Genomic DNA, 26,999 nt, shown 5'->3' on the forward strand with positions numbered 1-26,999 from the left:
TTTCTATTTACCCAGCTGCATAACCCAGGACAGGAAATGTCAGTCTTGAGATAAGGCGCTTGAAGCTCCAGTCTTGTATGTATACTGTACATGTATACCTGTATGTATAATGTGTGTATACTTTATGTATCATGTATACTGAGAGGTGGAAGGAGAAATCCTTTATTCAACGACTGAAGGGACTAGTTAGTAACCCTTTAGGACCCACCATATATATATATATATATATATATATATATATATATATATATATATATATATATATATATATATATATATATATATATATATATATATATATATATATATATATATATATATATACATATATATATATATATATATATATATATATATATATATATATATATATATATATATATATATATATATATATATATATATATATATATATATATATATATATATATATATATATATATATATATATATATATATATATATATATATATATATATATATATATATATATATATATATATATATATATAGGGAAATCAGAGAGACCCAGTAGTTGCCTAGGGAATTCAAAGATAGCAGTTGTCTCCCTCTCTCTATCTCTGGTACAATATTGTGTCTAAAGGGTATATATATATATATATATATATATATATATATATATATATATATATATATATATATATATATATCTATATATATATATATATATATATATATATATATATATATATATATATATATAAAGCTGGTTATCCTCCTTCCACAAAAGCATAAGTTTTGTCAAATTCACCCACGAAGTGTATACATTTTGTAAGAATGATCTAAGGTGTTTATATTGTGCAAGGATTGTGAAAATGTGTTTTACTATTTTCTGTTGGAGAAGGTAAGATTCTTACTTGCTATGTTTTGTACTGTTATTATAATAGAGATTATTTTTTGATAAGAGGTGGGTAATATCTCTTATAGTGAGTTCTAATGTGTCTTGCTGCTAACTATATTTTACTAAGTGCAAATAATTGTGACTTGGTAGTGTTATCTTTGAGTAAGTTCTTGAAAGATGTGAGTTTAGCTCTTTTTTTTTTTTCAAAGTGAAGGTAATCTTTTGAAAGATTGATATAATTTTTAAAAATTTTTGTCTTAGTGAAATTGCCGTTGGTATACTTCCATTTTTGCATATTTCATTCTTATATGTCTGTGTTATCATATTGCTCCAATTTTATCATTACACAGTGTTTTCCAAAGTTTGTGTTGGTGATTACTTAGCATTTTGTTAGTGCATACTTATTATTGAGATTTCAGTGAATACCTGTATTGACTCCCATTTATTAATGTCTTAGTGAACACTTAGGCTAGTTGCAGATGTTCAGACTTATATTTAAAACTTAAGTGAGAGTTAATGGTTCGAATTTTACTTAACCAAATTGCTTTCTTGATAAATTAAAGTTTTGTGAATTAATCTTGATTAATAAATACTTAAATCTTACACCATTGTCAAGTAATAGCAAATCTTTTTGAGATTGTGAACTCTGCTATAACTTTTGAACTTAGAAATAAATTTGTCTGTTTAAAGTTTTAAAAGCACAGTGTTTCATTTTGACCACCAGTGATTAGAGAAATTAATGAATGTATACAAGGTAAGTGATATATCTGTCTAGTTCTCCTTTATCAAAGTGAAATAGAACCAGGGAAACCGTTATAGTGTTTGATGTAGTGATGCCCATTTTCCACTTGCCTGTTTATAGCCTATTAGTTGTTACCTCACCCATAACTTGATAAAGTTACATTGATTTTTCAAGTGATAAGCAAGTTTTAAGGGATCACTGTACCTTTAGAGTATTCGGTCTTAATATTTTTGTTATGAGGTTTCAAGTGTCTGGCTGAAGTGAGGTAACTTTTGGTCTTATTAATTGTGTAATAACCAGGTACTTGATCACTTCACATATATATAATATATATATATATATATATATATATATATATATATATATATATATATATATATATATATATATATTATATTATATTATATTATATTATATTATATTATATTATATATGGACATCACGGGTGGAAGGAAAGATTCATGAACACTTGACATAATTCAGTGTAGCCTACGGCATTTCGCAACATCCATTGCAATATCACGGATACAGTGACAATATAAAGTAATTATAAAGAAGAACGCAACATTATAAATTTACAATCACATATATAAGAGTGTTAATTAAACCCTTAAGAAGTAGACCTACCCAATACAAGCCTAAAAGGTACTAAACATAAAAAAGCAAAATAGGCACGAAGTAAGCAAAACATCTAGACACTTGAGCAATACAGAGTTGTGGAAGACTTCTGGATATTCAATGATGGAATGAGTGTTTTTATGAAAATAGACTCCAGACTTTCAAACAGCTCACACTGGGAAAAGTATAAATAAATAACCATAAATAATAGAGTTGGGCACAGTCTATCCTTAGACCTGAAAAAAAGATCCGAGTATTTGTTGCTTTCTAGTAATTTTGAGATTTACAAATTGAAATCCATGGTTAATGAAACCATGGATTTCGATGTGTACAGAAATCATCATTAGCAAGGAAAGGAAATTTTGCATACATTTCTAGTTAGAGAACTTTATAAACGACTAGTGGCTCCTTAAAATTCACAAAGAACAATTCCTCAGTACTCAATAATAATATTTTTCTTTAAAAAAAACCTGTCAGGATTGCAATTTCCCGGTAAAAAGATGAAGTCGCAATAAAGGCCCTGTGGAGGAGTGCAAAAACAGCCTTCCGAGTCCCTCGCAATACATAGAGCCAGAATAGAAAGGGGTTTTTAGATTTCCTTCTCCATGGTGAACTTAATATTGGAGTGCTGGGCATCAACAAAAACAAGAAACAGATGAGAATGAAATTCATGTCTAAAAAGAACGAATCCAAAAATGACTCTGTCAGAGTGTAAAAAGATGATGATGTGTGTGGGGCCCAGTGGACTGCCCATCGCCATTCCCTCCACCTGTCCAACTGATGTACTGTAAAAAACAAATACTTTATCCTGTATGGCCAAAGCAAGTTGTTTAAAATCAGATTTATTAAAATTATGAAATAGAGTCTTCGTAAAGAAATAATTTGTATAAAATAATACTAAGGGTTTCCTTTGCAGGGATATCGGTAAATAATGACTCGACATCACAGCTGACAATACAATGGTCCGAGTCTTGTTTAAGAATCTCGTTCTTAAAATTAAAGGAGTTACTAAGAGTGTAGGTGTCACTGATTAAAGGATCAAGGAGGGGAACTAGATGTTTGGCTACTCTATCAGTAGAAGTATTCTATAATCTTATTTATTCACTACGTAGTTCCAACTGGCGACCTAATCCAATTAAGTAATTGTCTGTCTTTTGGGGGTAACTTTTAGTTTATGTGTGTCTTTGGCGGAGCAGGGCTACATAAATTACAATAATTAAATTAAAAAACTCATTAGCCAAAGCCCACACGTAACAATATATATACACATAATGATTCCTTTTCTTCAAGTAATAACCTTCTGTAAAGTTTTTCAATTTAGTGTCTCACTTGCTAGTAAAGTGCTCTCATTCTATAACATATAATATACAAAGGATAGATACTCCTTTCTATATTTACAAGAAAATATTCTAGATCATATCTATGTCGTTCCAAGTCAATGAAATGTTTTACCACATACTCATGCTGTTGCAGGTAAAAATGAGGCCAATCATTATGATGAAGTGTGAAGAAGGGGAGCCAGATTCGTTGATCTGCTTTAAGGCTGCTTTTATACTGACTCCAAGAATAACGGCTTGATTTTATTACATTCCCATCCTACGTCTCTTTGAATCTTAAATGTTTCGTGTAAAACCCTCTCGCTTCTGATGGCAGTTGCAGTTTTCTTGTTTATAAAAGTCAACAAAATTTGTGTGATCTAGTTAATGGTGACTATACACGAGTTCGAGCTTGCCAGCTGCACAGAATCAATTGTTATGCAATGACTGACATTTGGTTTCTCACACATTATTTCATTTTGCCTGAGAAAATATGAGCCACTTTCACCACGCAGACTATTCAGTCTACAGGGCTACTGTAAAAAATCGTGCATAAAGGAGATTCCTATTGGATATCCGTTTAGAAAGGGAAAGGAAATAATTTTCTTTTCTGATTTTCTTTATAAGATATCATATAACTTGATTTCGAATCCCATTCACCATTTCTTCCTTCTTCTTCTTCTTGTCATTTTTAACAGAACACGTCACCAAGGCCACCGGATTGCTAAGCAAGCTTCTACAGACGGGTAAAAGTAGAAGAAAAACAGAAAGAAGAGTAACATAGTCAAGGGCAAATGTTAATGGAAATAACTAAAATGAAGGAACGCGTCATAACGAATAGTAACAACCTTTTTCATAATGATATACAGTCATTGCAACCTTCCCTTAACCAAGCAAAACAAAATTACTTCTAGGTGCGTTGTGTTAATATAAATTTTAACGGCAATAAATAAAAATGAACTGTACGAACAACATTACAAACTTCTGATTCGTAGTTCTATGAATAAACGACTTTTTCTCGATATCAACGACTATTTATCGTTGATATATTTATCAACGATAAATAGTCGTTGATATATTTATCGTTGATACTGAGACCTGTTATAAATCGTGTCGGGTCAAATAAGAGCCCTATGCCATTGAATTTCCATCGGTACATTTCTCTAAATGGCAGTATTGAACGAATATCAATCAAAGGATTTGCATGTCAACTAAATATTAAATCTATTTCATCTAAGCATATATTAATAACAGATTTGGTTCCAAGACATCATTCTCCGCTAAATTCATTCTCTGATTTAATCAGTAACATATCCCATTCAAAAAATTTCCACGTCATCAGCAGCTTCCACTTCTAAATAGGAAAGCATTCCTGACGCACAATAATAATAACAACGCCATAGTTCAAACTGCCAGTATGTCAATTTACATTTTCATGCTTGCAATTTTTTCAAGTGAGTTTTGCTTTATTATCATAGCGCTCGTATTTTTTTCATTGCGGTAGTTTTTACAAGGTCTATAAACAACAGGTCGGCTCAAAGCGCAGGTAGTGCTGGAATATTCACAAGCATCAATTACCTTCTTATGTAAATTGCCCATAAGAACCCAACTCAACCTACTTGAGTGGCGCAGTGTAATAAGTGCATGCGTGTTTAAAGTTTGCCATTATATTAAAAGAAAAACCAGCCAAACAATTGTTCGGATCTCTATAAAAATTATGATTTTTGTCAGGAGGTACTTGTAAAGAATGAACAAATGATTTTTCTTATGTTTTTGATCATTGCAGATCTCTAAAAGAAAAAACAAAAACATCGATAGAGGATTTTAGACGACTTATGAACATGTCTCATCATGAAGATACAACCTTTTGCCACAAAAGTGTATAAGCTGCTCGCTCACAATAAAAAAACCAGTTGTATGAAGCTGGTCTGTGTAAGAGGGATCCATCCATCTACTGTATATCTAATTACCATGAGCATGATATGAATAAAATAAGACAAAAATGTGCGACAAGGAAATATAAACTTTCTTTAATGCTGTAAGACATGGATGTTATGCCTTATGATTATAGTTGCTCTTGTAAATGAAGTTTGCATCGCTATTTGTTGTTCATGAGTTTCAAAGCAGTATACGCATACCCATACTAAGTTTTACAATGTGTATGACTGGTGAAGTAAGATTATCAGTCAATAAAGTGTGCTGCCATAAAAGAAAAACCAGATTTAACAGAATACTGGGACACATCTGAAAACATAAGGGATAAAAAATAATATATGTTCTACGTGCGCATATAATTCATTCATGAAATACACAAAGAAATCAATGAAGCAGTGGAGAGAAAAAATTGAAAGGTAACCACTCAGGTGGTATAATTTAATCTTTTTACCTCTATGGTTTTACACCTATAGCTAAAATCTTAATGATTCATCTTATATTAATGTATATTGGATATACAGTAATATATATGTATATATATACATAATAATATATATCATTAGCTTAATGAATTATGATTCCTGTACTACGTGCCTGTTGGCTTCACGGCGCAATGACGGGAGAAATGTGACATATTCTGTGACCGGCCTTTTCTGTCCCTTGGCTAGGGTACCTTAAGGGAAAATAGCTGTTCATAAATGTTTTTAAAATGCGCAGAAGAACATTATTTATCAACAGTATGACCATGATAATTTTTTACCAAACTAATGTTTACTGTCAAGTAAACTTTATAAATGGATAATGGCATACAAGAATAGATACCAACTATGGCTTTAGAAAAGATATCTGTATACCTAAATAATTTCGGCAACATTACAATTACCCTTCCTTTTTTCTTTAGCCAACCAGTAACTCACTTACCAAGCTATTTCAAGGCTTTTTTTTTTTTTGCACCCTAAGACAGAATTCTTAGAAAGAAAGAGTGGTAATAATTAAAATTGATTTGGTAAGAAGAATCTAATCAACAATTATGATTAATGCCTGTGACCACCCTTCACTTGCCAAGGAATGCGGTGGCGGGCGCATGAGTGATCTATTACTGACTATGACAATCGTAGTCATAGCAAAATAAATTTATTGGCTAAAAAAGTGGCTCCACAACCGAATCATAAAATGCAGAGCAAGAAAACTAATAATAACAATATATGAATAATCAAGTTCGTTCGTTGTGTGTAATAGAAGTTTGTAGAAATTGCCGAAAAATTAATGACAGCTGACTGTGAGTCACAAAATTATTTTTTATTATTTTGCTCGATCCAATCATAAGTTTCTTATTTTCAATGCCCTTGATTGAAAGGTTCGAATGTAACTGGATTTTAACAATCTACCAAAGTCCCTCGTTATATTGGCTGTGCTAAGTTGATGCCCTTTCAGCCCTTCTTTCTGGAAACCATTGAAGACTTGATAGAAAATCCTCTCAGTCTTACTTGCAAAACTTAAAAATCTGTAATAAGACGAAGAGAACCAATCCACGGTTAAGTAACGGGATAATACCGGGACAGTTACAGCAAACGCTGTCGTAAGCCGCAATGACCGCTTAACTTCTTACTTTCCTCATATCAAGTTTTGGGAAACGTTTCCACTGAAAGCATTAAAACCGGAGAGTAAATAAATATCTGCTTTCCGTGTGAATTTCGAACCCACACGCGAAAGTAGTTGGGCTAATCCGTCTTCCTACAAGGAAATACAACAATGCTATTTTGGACAACGTAGATTTTGTGGAATAATCACTAAATTTATTTGACAGAACATCATCATAAACTTGCCCTACTACTTTTATCCTTGATGCTAGCCTTATATATATATATATATATATATATATATATATATATATATATATATATATATATATATATATATATATATATATATATATATATTAATTTATTTGACGTATGAACATTAATCTAAATGGCATTCAGATAAGTATATATATATATATATATATATATATATATATATATATATATATATATATATATATATATATATATATATATATATATATATATATATATATATATATATATATATATATTTGAATGCCCATTTAGATTAATGTTCATACGTCAAGTAAATTACTTTACCATATATGGTGACGTGCATGACATATTCATAGTAAAACATGCTGTATTTGATACATAATACATGTATATCTATGCTAATTAGAGATTTTTGAATGGAAAATAAGCATTCTATCAATCATTCATAATACTCATTTTTGGTGTCTTTGCTTACAGGCAAGTCTCTGCGTACCGCAAAGGGTTAACTGCCTCTGTTTATCACTGGACACCACATATCACTTGCAGCCTCAGGGCTCTCTTCAGCATTCAATGTATAATAGTTAGTTTGCAGTACACCACAGTTACGATTTGGTTATACTTTTTAATAGAAACAGATTGAGGAAATGATAAATTTACCTCTAGTAACCTCCATTTTGAAACCACTGACCAGGTTTTTATGGAAAATAGGCCGATGATTCTGAAGATCTGATCGATCCTAATGGTGATGAATATAACATTTCCATAAGTTTATGGATCATAGAAGATACTCCTTCTTCACAAAAAGGAACAAACAGGAGATCCCCTTGCTACTTACACATATCTGGTGGCACAGCTCTATTTGTGTTACAAATATGGTGTTTCATAGTCCAAAATAAAATTATTTCCTCAAGGACATGATAAAAAATATTCATAGGTATGGCATTTAATTTTAAAAGTTCATTAAAGACCATGCAAATAGTTTCAAGAGTCGAAATACTTCGGAATAAGATCTCAAAGTACCACTGATGAAATGTCTTTTTGTGGTGGTGTTGTCTTCAGAGGGCCAGTGAATTCAGAAGGCAACCAGGGAAACTGTGCTCTAGGACACAGCCTTCAACATCTTATTAAATACCATGGATATAACCTCCGTGAGTGATGACATGCAGGGAAGAACTGGCCCTGGTTGTTTGCCAGGCTTTAGGGTTTTAATAGCTCCCTTAACAAATACCAGGTCTAAATTCCCCACCAAACAAGGGACCTTAACAGTATCCTGTACACCATTTATTGCACCACACCTTACTTTTCTGTTTAAATCACTAATTAAGTTTTTATGAGAGAGAGAGAGAGAGAGAGAGAGAGAGAGAGAGAGAGAGAGAGAGAGAGAGAGAGAGAGAGAGTAATAGTTTGGGAATCTTGATGAAAGATAACCTAACATCATGAAAGGTTGAAGAACTAGAAATTTAAACTCTAATCATTTACTATATGTATTTTATTAGAGGAGAATAAGAGAAGAGCGAAACGTTACTGGGAGACAAAATGAGGTAGAGGGTTGTGTAATCCATCTCTGGAAGGTTAATCAACAGCTACTTGATAACAGTCTAGGCTTGAAAATAGCATGACTTCGTTATCTAAGCTAAAGATGTATCGAGCATTTAGGGATACCCCCGGCATCCGGAAGATGGTCTGGGATCGGGATCAGAAAGGAATCAGTCTACTAAGCAACTAACTCGGTTGAAAAACATGCTTTTCAAACTACCTTTTCCAGTATTGATGAGTCTCATAAACGGCCGGTTAATGCAAAGTTCCAAGATTCTTCATTATGAAGACATACCCTGCCCCAACAAAGAGATATGCTGTGACAACAATAGACAGATCATGCATGTCGGAAATGCCATCAGGTATAATGCGTAATCATTCCAAGCAAAGAACTAACAACCTCTCTCTCTCTCTCTCTCTCTCTCTCTCTCTCTATATCTCTATCTCTATATATATATATATATATATATATATATATATATATATATATATATATATATATATATATATATATATATATATATATATATATATATATATATATATATATATATATATATATATATATATATATGAAGGGACTGGCGAACCAATAATCTGAGTTTAATAAACTGTTAGACTAGCGTCTGCCTGTTGCTTGTCCCTTTTTTATCCATAAGTACGAGCAATTAATAAAACGCTACCTTTTAGAGTAATATTAAAAATAGGGTGATGACGATGAAGAAGGAGTAAACGAAAAAAAAAAAAAGATTACAGAAAATGATTAATAGCAATCAAACTGTAGTGTCTTTATTAAACAAAAAACCCTTGGCTCTATGGTACTTATCATCCTCTGATATCTGCACAAACATGGCCATAGTTATCATTGTAGTTATCATTTTTCTAAGGTTGACGTATGTACCTGTAGAAGAAACAAGCAAAAAACCAACGACTAATTTGCTAGACAAGTATTCACAGAAGAGAACGGCATGTAAGGATAGAAAAGTCTGCAGGGAAAGATATTTCTAGTAAAGCAAAAAAAAAAAAAAAAAAAAAAACACCAAACCACTCGCTCGAAAGTTAGCGGATGATAATTTTACGGGTCTGTGACCTCTGGCGAACAAGGCACTAAATCATGATAATTACTGTCCGTATGTTCCGAAGGTTAATGGTCTCTTCACGCTAGATTTTTGCTTGAATTTTTTTTTTCTCGAGTGCTACGTTATGAATTATCTTTAGCAGAGAACATGTATGTCTGGAAAGTGGTAAGTCGATTTGAAATTCTTTTTATTTGCCGAGTATATTAGCAAGAATACTTTTCCTTTCTTATGTAAAATTCGTTTCATTCGGGAGCGTTCCGAAGACATTTATGCCTGTGTCGGCCATTTATTCAGAATAAAATGTTATGTGAATGGTTTTCTTAAATTTTAAGTAAAAACAAAAAGTCTCCTCTAGAGAAAAGTTTATTTACTGTTATAAAGGCTTCAGGGAATACATATATACATATATAAACCAAAGCCGATTCCTCTTCACTGCCCAGTATCAAACAAAGCGATATTATTGGACTTCAAGTCGATTTTCCACTTACTAACCAAGTTACTGGGAACGCTATCACCTGGATAACTTTCGTAGGAGGGACACTTGCAAAACGAAAATTACGGTTGCAGTTGCCAAAATACTTCGTCTTTTGCATAAGGATTTAATTCTTTAGGGTAAATTTACGTTTCAGTCAAACATTAAGATAAATGGATTTCAGCCTATTTATGCATGTTCTTTTTAAACCGAACAGCAGCCAACAAAATGCGATTGATAACACTAGTTTTCAACATATTTACGTCAACATGAGTATACTGACGATTTTCATGGCCGATCATGAACTCAATAACTTTCATCAGGAATACTTGACCTAAAAGTAACGTAGTCTGTAAAAGTTTCATATCCATTACCAGTGGAAAAATTTGTTAAATATATCAAAATGGGTCTCAAGCAACTTCTAATCTGCAGTCACTCTCATTGTCTCTCTATGTATTCAATCAGATTACAGTCACTAAAACTCAAATCACTTTTATCTTGCCGTGAGACTACATTATATTAAGAGAAGTTTAGAAAGTACCCATCATTAGCCTGATCATGGAATCATAGTATCAACTTGAGATTTTGTAATTTGGTAAAAATATATGGCCAACAAAAGCAATGTTCATCAAAGACTGCACACCATTTTGTTGGGTCAGTGATATCAGAAGTTTCATACCAAGATAATCAGTAGCAAGAAAGTCTTGTATATACTGAGCTACATAAAGATGTTCCAAAAACTGTACTGCAACGACAGACATCATCTGCACTCTTCTTTACCTGACCTAGATGTTTTTGCTCGCAACACCTGAGCAGGCTGTTGCTGCAACCAGTGTGTCGTTTTCTAGTATCGTGTTTAACACTACTCAGTTTGCTAGAATTTGTATCTCGGCTACAGCTGCAATGTGGAATAGATATTCTACTGCAGTTGTGGAATATTCTGATCTCCAAATGTTTAGGAGAGGAACAAATTCATTCCTGTTTTCTGCTGACATCGCCTGAATTCAGGTTCACGGGTTTTATTCTGTATTCCCTCATATTTATTTATTTATCATATTTCCCTATAACTTGCCTCTCTCTGCAGGCTGATTTCTCTTTGGAAACGTCTTGGGTTTATAGCTTGTTGACTCTCCATAAGGGTTTTCAGTTGAAGATTTAATGAATGAAAGAAAGAAAGTTGAAAGACGCTTAAAGGCTTAACAGATTTTCCTTCAACCGAACATGGTAATGACATGGATTCAATAGCCTACTGATCAGCAAGCTTCCATTATCTACCTGTTTGGCAAGTTTATAGATAGCCAATGGTTTCATCCTGACACAGCTTTAGATATCATAGCTTTGCATGACAGAATCTTTCGCCAATCTAGATATGATTTATACTAGTTTTTGTACTTTTAACTAATTTTGTGCAAACATACTATTGTAAACTGCTGCCCAGCAAATCAAGCGTTGAACTCCAAAAAGGCCCACCTTGGTACATGGTATTTAATTTTCTCACTGATAGAATGGATATATATTTTAGATGAAGAATGGAAGTGCTGATATCATGACTAGACCAACATTTGGACATCATATTGCCAATGATTGAGTTTGAGCTATGGATGCTCTCTGCACTATGACAGTTGTTTGTTTCACCCTTCTCTTGAAGATGAAGAGATAATTTCATGAGGAAAAGGCCAGATCTCCAATGATTACAGCGAGACAACTCTCCATTGTGTTATGAATAGCACAAACTTTCAGATGAAAAGACAACATGAAAATGAACAGTCATAGAGGTTTTACAGACGAACTGGCCAGCATCCTCTCAGAAATATGTTCTGGTTTCGTCCACCCCACGAAATTTTAACTCCTACTGCAGTACTACTACTTTAATTTCTACTATCACCAAAGTATTTGAAACTTTACATATTTTATTTTCTCAAACACTAACTCAAATCATCTTACATGATTTTAATAATCTTTTGACACGGTCCTAGATGTCTTTAAAGTTTTCGATTGAAAGATATATGAAGTTTGGTCTGATGACCTGACACTGGAACCGCCTGGTTATTCACTACCATGATAAAGAATATTCAATGGGTATAACTGATACATTAATTACTTATAAACTAGTAAATGATAAAAATGGTTAAATTAGTTAAGTGCCATAACAAATAAAAATCATTTTTAAAAAGATCATAACATTGTCACCATTAATCTCCTGCTCAACAGTAAGGGGGATATCCCAAAGATATCAAATTGGTGGTCTGTCACCCTTCAGCTCGAACTTGTGGGAAAAAATGAGTATGACCTATCCCCAGTCTACTTAGTCTATCCTCAACTCAACAATTCTTCAAGATGGCCAAAAGTTGATTGACGGATGGATTTTCTGATATTTAAAGTTCTCAGAGAAAAATCTCCATTTATTTTGCCACTTTTATTAATCTAAACTATTCAGCGATGTTGCATACTTGACTTCTGTATCTGTTTCTTCTTTACCTCTGATACTAATAAGGGTTGGCATCCAACATGAGTCCACTGATTTGTAAAGGGATCAAAGCCAGGAAAGGCTAAATTGTCTAATGGCTGTGAGAGCACTAAACACATCTGGGTAAATCATGAAATCTCTGCCATCTGTTTTGCTCACATATAGAGATTTCAATATAGCTGTCAATCTGGCTGTAAAAATGAAGCATTAGTGGATAATTTAGCTATGTGGGACTCACCATTATGCACAACTGCGATGGTCTTCGGTCCACGTAAGTAGAACTTGCTTAAGTCTATGAATTTCATCATTTGCTAAGAACTGAGATTTTATTGCTACCTGAGATAGAGATTGCTTACCAACTAAATTTTGCAATTCTGCTAGAAAGATATATTGAACTGACAATAAATGTCATTTAAACATTACTTCACACTTTACTACACTAGCTCTGTCTTTACTTCTTTTATTACTGGGTGACATAACGTGAAAGAATGCATAATTTAGTTCTGGATCATAGAAATAGTTACCTAATTTTGTTTCTTGCATGCGTATAATACTAAGATTGGAATCGTTTATCAATACCTCAAGTTCTCAAATCATGATCTAAGACCTCTGGGGTTCCATCGCAAAATGTCTGCCTCATTTATGGCCTAAATTTTTTACGGGGAGAAACCTGCATTGAAGAAAGTGTATGCATTTTTTGTTTCTTGGCTGCTATTGTCTTTAGGAGATATTTTGTTTCCCTCTGGTGAAAGCTGGTGTGTTGTCTGATATGCTTCAGAGTTTGAAGTTGATTTCTCTGAAGAATCTTGAGACGACACATCTCTTTTTTTTTATTATTATTCTTAGGTGTAGTGGCTTTTTGATTTTGCTTTCTAGGTCACATGGGCGCATGTGTATGTTCTGTACAGGGAGCCAGAATTGCTGCATTTACGGACAATCTTACCTGTTGAACGTTCTGACGAAGCAGCAAGAGCAGGTAAGACTGAATTTTTAGGGAGATGCCGCAGGAATTACTTAAGTTGTTGAAGTTTTAGATCCTTCCACAGAAGTCAGATTATTAAAATTAGATGATCATGAGAAGATTATTTTAAGTTATTAGCTGTAATTTTAGTAACAATTTTTGCATAGGAAAACTCTGACGGCTTTTTAGCACCAATAGGCTTCCTCCTTGCTCTATCATAACTAATATATTCATTGTGTACTATTTCAACTATGTCTCCCAGAAATTTAAATTGAAGACACAGTTGACCTAACAGTGGTCCACCTCACAGTGAAAACAATGGTATGTATCTGAACAGATGTGACTGTGGTGATCCATTTCCATTTAGCATTTGAAGTACTTCTTGCTATCCCATTTTCTCGTAAAATGACCATAGTCATGGGACTTGAAGCATTGCTTTGATCTTATCCAGTACTTTCTTACTTTAAAATTCAGATGAATACTTCTGGCAGGTCTTTACATGAACAAAGATCTAAAATTTCATTAGAGAAATGTTGCAGTTCCTCTGAATAAACGCCTCTGGCAAGACTGTTACCATATTCAGCTTTGTAGTTTGTTACATACCACACTAGAATGGGTAATTCTCTTTCAATAAAGGCTACCGGCAATTCTTCACTAAATACTGTAATTTAGGAATGTAATCTGATTCTTCATCAACCAATTTCTTCAAACTTAAAAGGATAGAGGGGGCGTCATATGGGTAATTTCCATATAAATATTTTCAAAACAACACTAAATAAGACAGTCTGAAGGGCCGCCCCCCCCAAAAAAAAAGACACCACTAGCCTTTCCTGAAATACATTCCTCCACTAATGACACCAATAAGAACTGAGTCTCTAAAGTACGCTCTCTATTCTATCCCGAAGGGATAGCGCCAACAGGAATAGGTGACTCAAGCGCAAACCAAACCTGCTTGATGGGGCTGAGAGGATTACGTGAATGCAAGCATCCTCATTCTAATACTCTTAATGGGAAAACAGGACAGAATGTTAATGATCAAATCCCAGAAACCACCACCCTGGAATCCATGGGCAAATTCTAACAGATAGTCCCACCCCTGAGATATCAATATGACCTGTATACTCATACCTCTCAAATCAAGCATTATTGGGTGGTTTTTGGGATCGCCACAGCTCTTATTATTGCTTTAAAATAACACTAATCCCAGCATTAGTATCTGTTCTTGCTGATCAAGATTGTAAAGAGAAAGTTAGAGAGGTTGTACAGCAAGGAGGGAACAAGCTTACAAATTCTGAAAGAGGTGAAGTAATAAAGGGATAGAGAAAGAATACAGAAAGACATATAGATTGGAACCGTGGGAACAAGAGATTCCTCTGGTTCTAGAGCCCTTTCGCCTGTCACACAACTGAAACATAGAGTAAGACATGCCATGCTGAACCAGTGTGACTTCAGCAAGGCATTCTCTCATTGAGAGGGTTAAGCCTTTTGAGATGACCTACTAGGTAAAATTCCTGGTTACAGCTTTGCTCCTTTATGCCAATTGTTTTCTTTTATCTAAATTTAACAGCCGTTGTTGACCACGAAATGTCTCTTATTCTATTTTTTGTAATGTTCATCAATGTCCTCTTCTCACACAGTCTTTTCCTTCTCTTGATCCAGGACCTTCTCCAGTCACCCTCATCACTAGTTCATGCTTCTGCCAATCCTTGAGTCCTTGATATTTCGTTAATCTTCATCTCACAGACATCCTCGGTTATTTGCACTCAGTATCCTTTGTCTTCTCTGAAGAGCATTTCTGAATGGGGTTCTGTAACTCGGCCATATGTTCCGTCTATCAGTTACTTCAAAAAGGTATCATTCAATCTCCCAATTCTATCATAATAATTTCAGAGCATTGATGTACGTTCTTTTTTTATTTGTCTATTGACAAGCTTTGCAATATCCATCTTTCTTCCGTTTACCAAATATCTCTTTCCTCTGATTTTTGTTGCCGCTATATGTATGGGGCCTGATGTCCATCAAGGCATTAGGATGACATCCTATCTCCCATAGTGCTGTACTACAGAGGAAAGGAAGTCTGCCATTGTTTAAAAAGATCAAGAACTTGGAACTCAATTGTGTCCAGTTTCCTTTGTTTTTAATTCATAATGAATCCTGTCAGCCTCACAGGCAATCATGACGGTTATCTGCAAGATATGTTTCCCCTGACTTAGTAACTTGTGTGGTAAAGGTATAACATTAGACTTATCCCAATACGTAAAAATATGTAAAAAAAAAATAATAATAAAATAAAACACAAATTGCCCACTGAATGCTGTTCAGCGCTCCATAATTATATATACAAAAAACCTGATAACGTCAGGCCAAGATTGTTCGCAATGAATTCCAGCAAAGGCGAGCAAAGAAAACACTTCATTATTGCTGCAGTCACAGCACAGCCTTCTCGCGACTGAGGACGCGCAAGCTCATTCTCCAGCAGCTTTGCTAAGGTAACGCATAAATTTGTTGTACTTGCTTAAAGAATTTAGTATACAACGTCATACTATTAAAAAATTAGAATTTAAATGATTTCACGCTTTTTATTTATTATATGTGACTTAATTTCAAGATAAAGCTAGCATTTCGAAATCATTACGCGATCAACAAATAACTCTTCTCTGCGAGCATTTTATCGACTGAACGATTTATTAACTAATCTTTCACTTATTCCGTTTCCTGGATCATTAATTTCCTTTCCTGTTGCTGATAGGTTGGTCTCATTAGTGAGTTTCTTTCGTCTAATAATGCTCCTATGGTTTCTTTTTAATCTTTTAAGAAAATTTATTTTCGACATTGTTTACGTCCATATAATTTTCGGCGTGTAATTTGGTATTTTCAAAATGTTGTCTTTCGTGGCTTCGTGGTTTTGATAATTTTCATGTACTGTACCTCTTTACCGAATTTATTCCTATGTTACTTTCTGTCCTCTTTTAGTTTCAAACTGAGATAAGCGACGAAACGTGCACCAGTAAAGAAAAGAAATATTTTCAGAAACAATGAACTGCCTTTTAATTTATATATATATAAAAAAAAATATATATATATACATATACTGTATATATAAAATAAAGGCAGGTCACTCATCCTACGAGACGCTGAGAAACGAAAGGAAAAGGATAATTAGTCCTGAAAATATCTTCCTTCTTTACTGCTGCGCGTTTTGATACTTATCCCATTTTGAAGCTAACAGAGGACAAAGAGTAACGTTCGAATAAATTCGGTAAAAGGGTTCATAAAAGTGGTCAAAACCACGAACATTTCTAAAACACAAAATTACTCTCCAAAACTTATAAGGATGTAAACGCTATCGCACATAAATGTTTATTAAAAAATTAGAAAGCAAATAATTGTAGTATTAGAGATTAACCCACTAATAAGACCAGCCCATCAGCAACAGATAAAGGAAATGAATGACTCAGGAAACCAAATAATTGAAACGACTTGGAAATAAACAGGTTCAAGCGACATGGAAGGAGACAAAAGATAAATAGCTATTGAGTTTAGTACGCGTTGCTTAATTAAAAGACAATAAAATCCACACAGAAGAGTCATTTGTCGCTCATGCAATGATTTTGAAGTTCGTATATGAAATCGATGTTGAAGAAAAACATTTCACAAAACAGTCGTCACTGTTTTGTGAAATGTTTTTCGTTACTTAACCAATCATATGATTCCTTCATATTTTGTTGGTATAAAATCCTTGATTTTACCGGTTCTAATATATCAGGGTCAAGTGTCTTTACTCTCTATTCACCTATGGAACTGCCAAGTGTTTTCTTTGTAAATGTGGAAAATCATTTGAACATAATCATATCAATGAGTAAGCGTTAATAAGACGCATGGAAATAAAGACAACTTTAAAGACACGGAAAAAAAAAAAAACTGGGGTGAGGGAATAAATGCTTGTAACCTTTTCATAATTAATGGCTCTATCGGTAGCAACCTTATAAGGACTTAATTCAGTCAAATGAGCACAATATTAATAATAAAGATATACAATATATATGGAATGATTAAGGTACTGCTTTTAACACTTGCACAAATTTGAAAGAAGAAATTACGATTCTTATTAGAAAGTAACCCAATATCAAGGTTTTGTACTGCAAAATGGACTTGGGCAATTTATGAGAGTTACAGAGATTGTCAGTGCAATTGTTTCTTTGCTGAATGTATTTGCACCATGAAGAGCAAATAAAAAGAACGAGAAGATTTCTTTCGAAGTAAGTTGTTATATTAATACTGGGGGGAGACTTCCACTGCGTTATTTTTCTCCAAGATACTAAACAAAATATATTACACTAGGGTTTGATTATGCATGTTCCTGGCAACAGTAACTGTTAGCAAAGTATCATATGAAAATATAAAAAATGGTAGAGGGTTTTGGATGCTTGATGCAATAAGTTTGGGTTTGAAAAACTGAGGACAATTTCACTGTAGTTGGTGCCATGTTCTGGCTACAAAAGGAAGCTTCGCCAATTTCTCTTTATGAGTGCAAAAGCTTTTTTATGAAAATAAGCTAAAGTGTCACAAGAAAAATAATGTCTTCCCAATATACTACACGAAGGAATAAAGCAATCCTATTCTAGTGACTTTGACTATGAAAAAATAAGATTAATTAAAGAAGGCTGAATGACATACAAAATGAACTTTGTGAGGGAATTATACTACGAGAAAAGCTAAATGACAGTATGGTAGGTGAGAGGGCATCTGCATATCTTTTAAGAAGAGAGAAGAATATGAATTCAAATATATTCAGAATTACATAAGATGATCCAGATTTCATAAACAATGGCAGCATTATTTCATTATTCCATAGCTATTATACAGATGACTCTTTCAATGTGGGCGAAATTCGTTAGGAAAAATTACCTGTAATGTGCAAGAATAAATTGGATATAGATGCAGTAAATATGGTATCGAAGGAAACAGAGCAAGAGGAAATATGGACAACCATTAGATCATTAAGAATTGGAAAGTCACAAAGGAAGGGTGGTCTTTCTGTAAGGTTTTACAAAAGAGTTTAGACACTTTTGGAACCTCACCTTATACAGGTACTCAGGTATGCTCTGAGTGAGGATTTCATTCATTCTCAGCATGAAGGCATCTCAAGCTTAATCCAAAGATCAAGGATTTAGAACTTGCAGAGAACTAGAGACCCATATATCCCGTTAGAGTAGATTATAAATCTTATGCCGAGGTTTTAGCAAATCATATGAAGTTAGTAATGAACGAGGTTCTCTCACCTGAGTATTACTGCCGTGTACATGGAAGAGCGAGTATTGACTCGAATCATATGACAAGGGAGATGTTCCATTATTCATCTGATATACATTCTAACTTTGCTTTTTCATCCTTGATTAGTCAAAGGGTTTTGACAGGTAAATACAAATTTCAAATGGAGAATTATGCGTTGACTGGGATTCCCAGATTATTTCGTAAGCTGTTGTAGGTTTTATAATCATGGCTGTTTATGCATCAGTAGTGTAATTATCTAATCCTCTAAGAAAAAAGATTGGTTAGATTGGGCTGTGCGTTATCCATGCTTTAATATGTATTATATTTATAAATTTAAAAATAAAATAACTCATCTTGATTACCAAACCATCAAATATATATCAAGCATCTAGGATATGCAGAGGATTCAACCATTTTTACAACAATTGACGAATCTCTGAAAATGGTCTGTAAGGCAGTAGAAAGGTCTGAAGACTACAGGTCACAGTTTAGTACAGATTAAATCAACATTTTAGAAATGGAAACTGTAGAAACAAATCGTCTTGGCCTATTGAGTGGTTAAAAAGCGTAAATAAACATAATATTTTAGGAGCTCAATAATGACATGTAAAGAAAGAAATTAAAAATACATTACAAATAAGATGAGCGATACATAACCAATGTTAGAACAGCGGATGATAACCCTATATCAGAAAAGTATTGTCATTTTCACTTTCTTTTCACTGTCAAAACGAGAAGCCATAGTCATAAACTCTCGCGTCTTCATCTTAATTTTTTTTTAGTCGGAATGGAATTTACTGATGTATATCACAGGGCTTTATCAATTTTATTAAAAAGCCTTGTGATATATTGTTTTCAAAGACATAACACAGGATTTAAGCATTACTGTTTTTTTTTTTTTATTGTAGGATAAGGGTAATAATATATAACGAATACTACTTGTATAAAGAGGGTCTCTTGTACTTCTATTTCACACTATTCGTTAATGACAGAAACTAAAACGCTCTGTAATTACGTCTGCCCGAATACGCAGCTCCCTCTACAGACTAGAGTAACAACACGCTGCTCAACTGGGAATGAATTCACAAGAATGTTAACAGCTGGCTTATGGGATTGCTACACATAAATGATAGGTGTAGCGAGGGAGAAAACTGAATACATATTTTTCATTCATGTACATCAGAAACATTATTGTGGTTTTAAAATGTTTGGCAACTTATGCAGCATTAAGAAAAAGTTTCTTTAAAGACTTAACAATTGTCTTAACAGTAAAACAAGCACGAGTAATACAAGTGCGCTAAGTGTTATATGGGTGAGTGTAAAAAAAAAAAAAAAAAGGCAATGATAATGTGCAAATTATAAACGTTTTAATTTGACTGATTTAAGAAATTTAGGCTGTCAAACCAAGCACTGGAGCTCTTTCGGCCATTCAGCGCTCAAGACAGTGAAAAGAGGGAGTTTGGGTGATTGAACAGCAAGATAAAAAGATCCAGAAAATAAAAGAGGGAAAGTATATGAATATAAAGGTGGAACTTGGAGAAACCCCCCATATTTCCACTAAGATGCAATAGTTAGAGAGTCTGTACAGAAAAAATTGAAGAAAGCAGTAGAAATGGAAAAAAAAGACTTAAAAGTGGGTGGAGCTAGGGCCCTTAAGTAATACCTACGGTGCACCACTTAAGGTGCACTGACGACATTATGCCCCTATGGGGATTATAAGTATTTTTTTTAATGAGCAACATACATTTAGTAAATAGCTACCTGAATTTGTCAAATAAAAGAATATTGAAACATTCCAACCGGAACTGTTAATCGTGATTTTAACTAACTTCTGACACGTAATTGTGTTTCTTATTGCATAACTATGATTACCAAAAAGTGGGTCTTTGATAGTTAAGCATCGTATGTCACAGAATATAAAAGTACAATGAAAATGTGAATATATTAAAACCATAAAGCAAACGAAATATTGTAATTACACATGTAAGCTTTAACAAAGAAAGAAAAAGATACTGGTAAGGGTAATTTTACATAAATTCATGTTGTTCAAGGGAGTAAGTGTCCTTGTCACCACTGCCATATAATTTGCGATATTTTTAAATGTCAAAATCGTAGAAGTACACCAAAAACTACGAAAAAACTCATTTCAACGTCGAACTGAATCGTAGGTAAGTTGTAAAATTTTACCAAACCTCTTCTCTTCTGGATAATTGATAAGAAGTGATATTAGTTTATGTTTAGTGATTATCCTCTCATATGAAGTTAGAGCTGCAAAGTGATCTTCGGTAAAGGCGAAACTTAGCAAACTTAGGTCGGCAGAAAAAAAAAAATCCCAGTAAGCTGAACCTTACTCCTTCTTTACGTTTGGATTCACAGAGTCAGGAAGGGGTTCAAGCTGGTATGCCATACTTCGAGCGTCAATACTGCAGCAAATCACTGAGATTTATAGAAAAGGATAACGTATCGTTCAAAAGACATTTTTTTTCTTGCCTGGCCAACATTCCGGGACTCGTTCTACTTTCACCGGTGAAAAAGTACGGTATGTGAATAAACTTGGTTCGAAAATGAGATAAAGATGATTAAAATCCATGAATCCCTTCAATACAATATTTCGAAAATACAAAACGACATTGAAAACTAAGGGTTTAAAAAGATATAAAACAAATAATCTTACAAACAAAAATTTAGAAATAAAGTAATCAGTAATATTAATAAACAGGATTAACCCTGTTAAGGAGACATTTCTCAGCAACATATGAAAGAAACGTGCGACCAAGGAGAAGAAAATGACGAAAAAATACTTGTGTTTAGGCCGGTTTGAGCGACATCACAAAATAACCGAAAAGAATCAGAAATAAAACGGCCCGAGCGATATGAAGGGCTACCAGATGATGATAACAGGTTACTGAGTTTAGATACTCGTTGCTTAAACGCTAAAACCAGCAGAGTTATTTTCCGTATATGCATTGATTTCGAAATTCTCACATGAAACTGCCGGTTTGTCCCTGGATGAAGTTCTCATGCTTGAGAACGTTTCTTTTTTATCAAAATTGCATCCACTCCTCTATAAAAGCATAGGCTAATGAGAACTACTTTGAAAGAAGGAATGAATCCTAATAGCTTGAAGGTGGATCCCAAGGTAACGGGATTACGCGAAATCCGTTTAGGTTCCTAACTAAAACAAGTAAAGAATGCGAAGTTTCTTCGGCGCAATAGAGCTTTCTGTACAGCCGCTACAATGTATAATCAAGGCCACCGAAAACAGATCTATCATTCGATGGTCTCGGTATAATGCTGTATGAGCCGCGGCCCATGAAACTTTAACCACGACCCGGTGGTGGCCTGTCCTATACCGTTGCCAGAAGAACGATTATGGCTAACTTTAACCTTAAATAAAATAAAAACTTCTGAGGCTAGAGGGCTGCAATTTGGTATCTTTGATGATTGGAGGGTGGATGACCATCATACTAATTTGCAGCCCTCTAGCCTCAGTAGTTTTTAAGATCTAAGAGCGGACAGAATAAAGTGCGGACGGACAAAGCCGGCGCAACAGCCTTCTTTTACAATAAACTAAAAGCATGTTTAAAACAATTTCGTTAGTTTCTACTCTCCATTTCTCGTGGTTATTTAAACGTAATGAACCAAAAATATCATTTCGGCCCAATGGGTATTTACAGTAGAAGCTTTGGGCGATAAAATCTAGACTTTATTGAAAGTTTCAAAAAATAATTTTGCTGGAAAGCAATTATTCTTAAAATCGACTTAACTGAAACAAAAGCTGAAAAGTTGGCACAAGAAACACAGCTAACTTTTTAAATATACACAATGGTTCCCATAGACATATGCCCTTTTGCAATTTTATTATCAAGACATGGCAACCTCTTGTAATTATCGTGTTCTAATATAATGTTGACGTTCGGGGGAAAATGATTAATGACGTTAAAAAAATTACAGCATTTTTGCTTTGCTTAAAATTTGTTAGCGTAACGTAACGTAACGTTTGTGAAACAGATCACTGATCTAAAAATTTATCCTCTGTGACTGAAAATATTCGCAAAAAAATTCGGCCTCAATGTGTTATTCTTAATGAATTCAGTTCACCTGATGTCCGCATGATCTCTTTAATTTCTAGATTTTTATTAAGCAGTTAAATGAAGACATCCATGAACAAGAATTAATCACTTAACCCAGAGAAAAACACAGAGAGAGAGAGAGAGAGAGAGAGAGAGAGAGAGAGAGAGAGAGAGAGAGAGAGACTAACACCTTCCAATTGATTTACAGCGATAGTAAGACCACTAGGCACGCGAGCAACTGTCAAAGATGGAGATTAAATAAACAAAGAACTGTTTGGAATGTGGGGATTTTTTCATCTACATTTGATCGTTTTAATTATCCGGAATTATGTAGACTAGAAATAGTTAATTAGTGGAAAAATATCAGTAATAAATATAATGTTTATCTATCATGGTTTTCCATGACAAACGCCTTTGTGGGTTTATTTTAGTTTCCTCTGATTTTGAAGTAAAACCATAAAATTTTTTGACAGATAAATATTAAACATCATTATTTCTCCTTGCTAAATACCTATCATTACAATTATTTATCATCAGGCAAGACACTGTATAATATCTATGACATTTCAAAACAATATAGATAATAATGTTCAAAATATAAAATGAAATACAACCATATTAAATATTTTGTACAAACATAAACATTATTTCTTTGACTGATCAATTTGTGGAAAATTGAGGTTAATGGTATTCAAGTTTATCTGATATCCATTTACCTGACTGAATAACAGGAACTAGTGTACAGAATGGCAGATTGGGCAATAAAAAAAAAGTGAAAGAGAGAAGAAAGCATGTAATAAAAATAAAAGGGAGGTGGGCAAGAATTTTAAGGACGATAGGTTCTATATGAAAAGCTCATAGGTCACAAGTATTTTATGAATTACAATACACAGTAGATTTTTATTAATAAGTGTGGCTAAAGACATTGGGAAGAACCTTCAGAGGATGTTTAGTTGTTGTCTGGTGCCCATCCTGATTGTGAAAACTGGATATGTGTTAGGTGCGTCACATATTGTTGAGATGTGAGGACATCCCTGCCTAGTGACAAGACTTTCTGAGTGCGTTCGCCGGAAATGTTCAGGTTCTGGTTAATTTGTTCGTATGTGTATTTTTTTGGGGTGGAGTCCCAGGGTGTGAAGGGATTAGTTACCAAACAAATTGTCATTCGAAGATCAACACCGAATATTACTATAAGTCTTCAGTGAAGACTGTGGTCGAGACCTGTTGATTAACGCTATGAACATTGCTGTTTGGAGGTAGGAAAAATTTTAGATTTCCCAAAGTGTAGATTGTTCTTTTCATCTAACATATATCTCACTTGAATTTAACCATTTTTACATTGTGTGTACTTTATGAGTAACATGGGGGGAATTCCCATACATTTATTTTTATGCATTTGCTTAATAAGGTTTTTTTTTTACTTCTTCAGATGTTTCGCTGAGGAAGAGGTTAAAATGTGAAAAGCCTATTGGTCACAAGTGTGTTATGAATTACAATACACAATGGATGTTGAATTAACAAGTGGGGAGGAAAACTTTCCCAAAATCTTGGAGAATGCTTAGCTATCATCTGACGCATTTCCTTGTTAAGTAATGATGGCGTCAGGATTTTTGAGGCGTGGGATGATGTGAGGTGACGCTGTATGTACGTTCGCCGGAAGTGTCCAGGTTCTAATGGGGAATGTGCGTTTGTGCATGTCTTTTGGGCAGAGTCCCAAAGTGTGAAGGGATTAGGTTGGGAGAAAGGAATCATTAGAAGACCAACATTGAACCTTTTTAAAAGTCTTGAAAGGTAAAAAAGAGACTTGTGTTGTGTGTTTTACTAGTACAGATTTTGAACATTGCTGTTTTCTCCATTTCTATAATATGTACTTTGTTTAAGCATTTATGGTTGAATAACGTGGGAGGAATTCCCATATCTGTGTTTTTTTTTTGTGCTTTGAAAACTGAAGAAGAATTTGCTTGTCTTCTTCAGATGTTTCGCTGGGTAAGAGGTCGGGAATGTACTCTGTGGGAATATACTAGACTTTGACCTATTTTTGACCTGTGCAAGTTACAGAATAAATGGTCTTGGGGGAATTTTAATATAACCTTTTAATACATTGCTTATTTCTTGCACTCGAGTTATGTCAGATTTTGTCAAACATTTTAATCCATTTCTTGCAAACTAGTTATGTTAAATTTTGTTAAATAAATTATTTTGGGTAAAGCTTCCTTCGCTGTAGTCCTGAGAGAGAGAGAGAGAGAGAGAGAGAGAGAGAGAGAGAGAGAGAGAGAGAGAGAGAGAGAGAGAGAGAGGATGCAGAGTGAGTGGGTGCTGGTGTGGTATCAGCAGTCCTTTCCGCACAGCCAATTACAAGGCTACCAATAGGGGGATGTCTCGACTGTGTTGATTACAAAATTACTCATTGGGAATATACATGGGAGGAATTCCCATACTTTTATTTTTATGCACTCTTGTCTGACTTCTTCAGACGCTTTGCTGAGGAAGAGGTCAAAATATACTCATTGGGAATACATTGGACTTTGACTTATTTTGATCTATTGTGGGAAAAGTATTTAGGAAGAATAACTAGTTAAATATGATGGACTGTAATATGTTTGATCATTTGGTGGACATTAGTATTCCATTTTATTTCATCTCTTGTTTCTTGCAATCCAGTTAGGTTAGATTTTTGTCAAATAAATTATTTTGGGTAACGCTTGTTTCGCTGTAGACCTGAGAGAGAGAGAGAGAGAGAGAGAGAGAGAGAGAGAGAGAGAGAGAGAGAGAGAGAGAGAGAGAGAGAGAGAATGAGTATGTGTATGTACAGATGTGCATTGCCAGTATCATTTTTGATTCAGTCACTATGAAGCTACCAATAGATGGGACTTCTCGACTTTTTAGCATAAGGTAAGCAATGAGATCTACTCTCGATTGTGTTAACATATATATAAGTATACAAACAGAAAAAGGTTGAAGACCAAATGGATCTCGTGAATTAAGGAGGCAGCCAAGATATTAAAAATAAAAAGACATCAGGGCTTGATAGAATTACACATGACCTACAACAGTGTAAGAGGAATAGTGTCACTGAGTGGCTGACTAGGGTGTGGTAAAGTTGATGGTCCTTGCCTTACTTTTACCAATTTTTCCTTGCAATTTATATCTAACTCTTTCACTGTTGGCATTTCTCCCTATTTATGTCATATAGATTCCCTATTTATGGACTGTCATGGTGCCCCTATTTGTACCTGGCCTTACAACTTCGTCACCTACACTAATAATCAGAATATTTTCTCTTAATAATTTTTAATTTAGGCTCATCCATAATCATGAGCAGAATCCCACTGGCTATATACGAGTGGTATAGAGCCATGCCTTTGAGCTGTAATATCATTGTAGCAGTATTTTGATACCCTTAACACCATGACTCTTTTAAGAAAGGTTCTCTATGAATTTCCAATTTTGATGAATGCAGAAGTTAACCCTACTGACCCTGTACAAGATACTTAAGATAATCCCCTCTGAGATCCACATCTTATTCAAGCAACTATGGCTTCATAAGATGGAGGACGAGTTGGTGCAATGTCATGGACAACAGCAGCACGACAAACTGGACTTGGCTATTTAACATCTAATCCTCATAACACAGATTCACACATCGTGGAGATACTGGTCAATCACATCAAAGAATTACATTTGCACTGGGTCAGTGAAAAAGGTCGTCAATCAGCAGTATCCCTGCATGCTCTGCAAAAGGATCTGCCCTCACTAGCACCTTAGAGATTTCCATTATTACCAAAGTCAATGGTGCCCATTGACTTGCTCAGCTAACAGGGCAGTAGCCATTCTTATTTGC

General features: G+C 34.1%; 1 protein-coding gene across 1 annotated transcript in view; it reads right to left on the reverse strand.

Annotated features, from left to right (window-relative positions):
• Mcm3 (minichromosome maintenance 3) overlaps positions 1-26,999 on the reverse strand; it is a 411,323-nt gene that overhangs the window by 243,789 nt on the left and 140,535 nt on the right. The window lies entirely within an intron of this gene.

Source organism: Macrobrachium rosenbergii, chromosome 23 (assembly GCF_040412425.1).
Source record: "Macrobrachium rosenbergii isolate ZJJX-2024 chromosome 23, ASM4041242v1, whole genome shotgun sequence".
Classification (NCBI taxonomy): Eukaryota; Metazoa; Arthropoda; class Malacostraca; order Decapoda; family Palaemonidae; genus Macrobrachium; species Macrobrachium rosenbergii.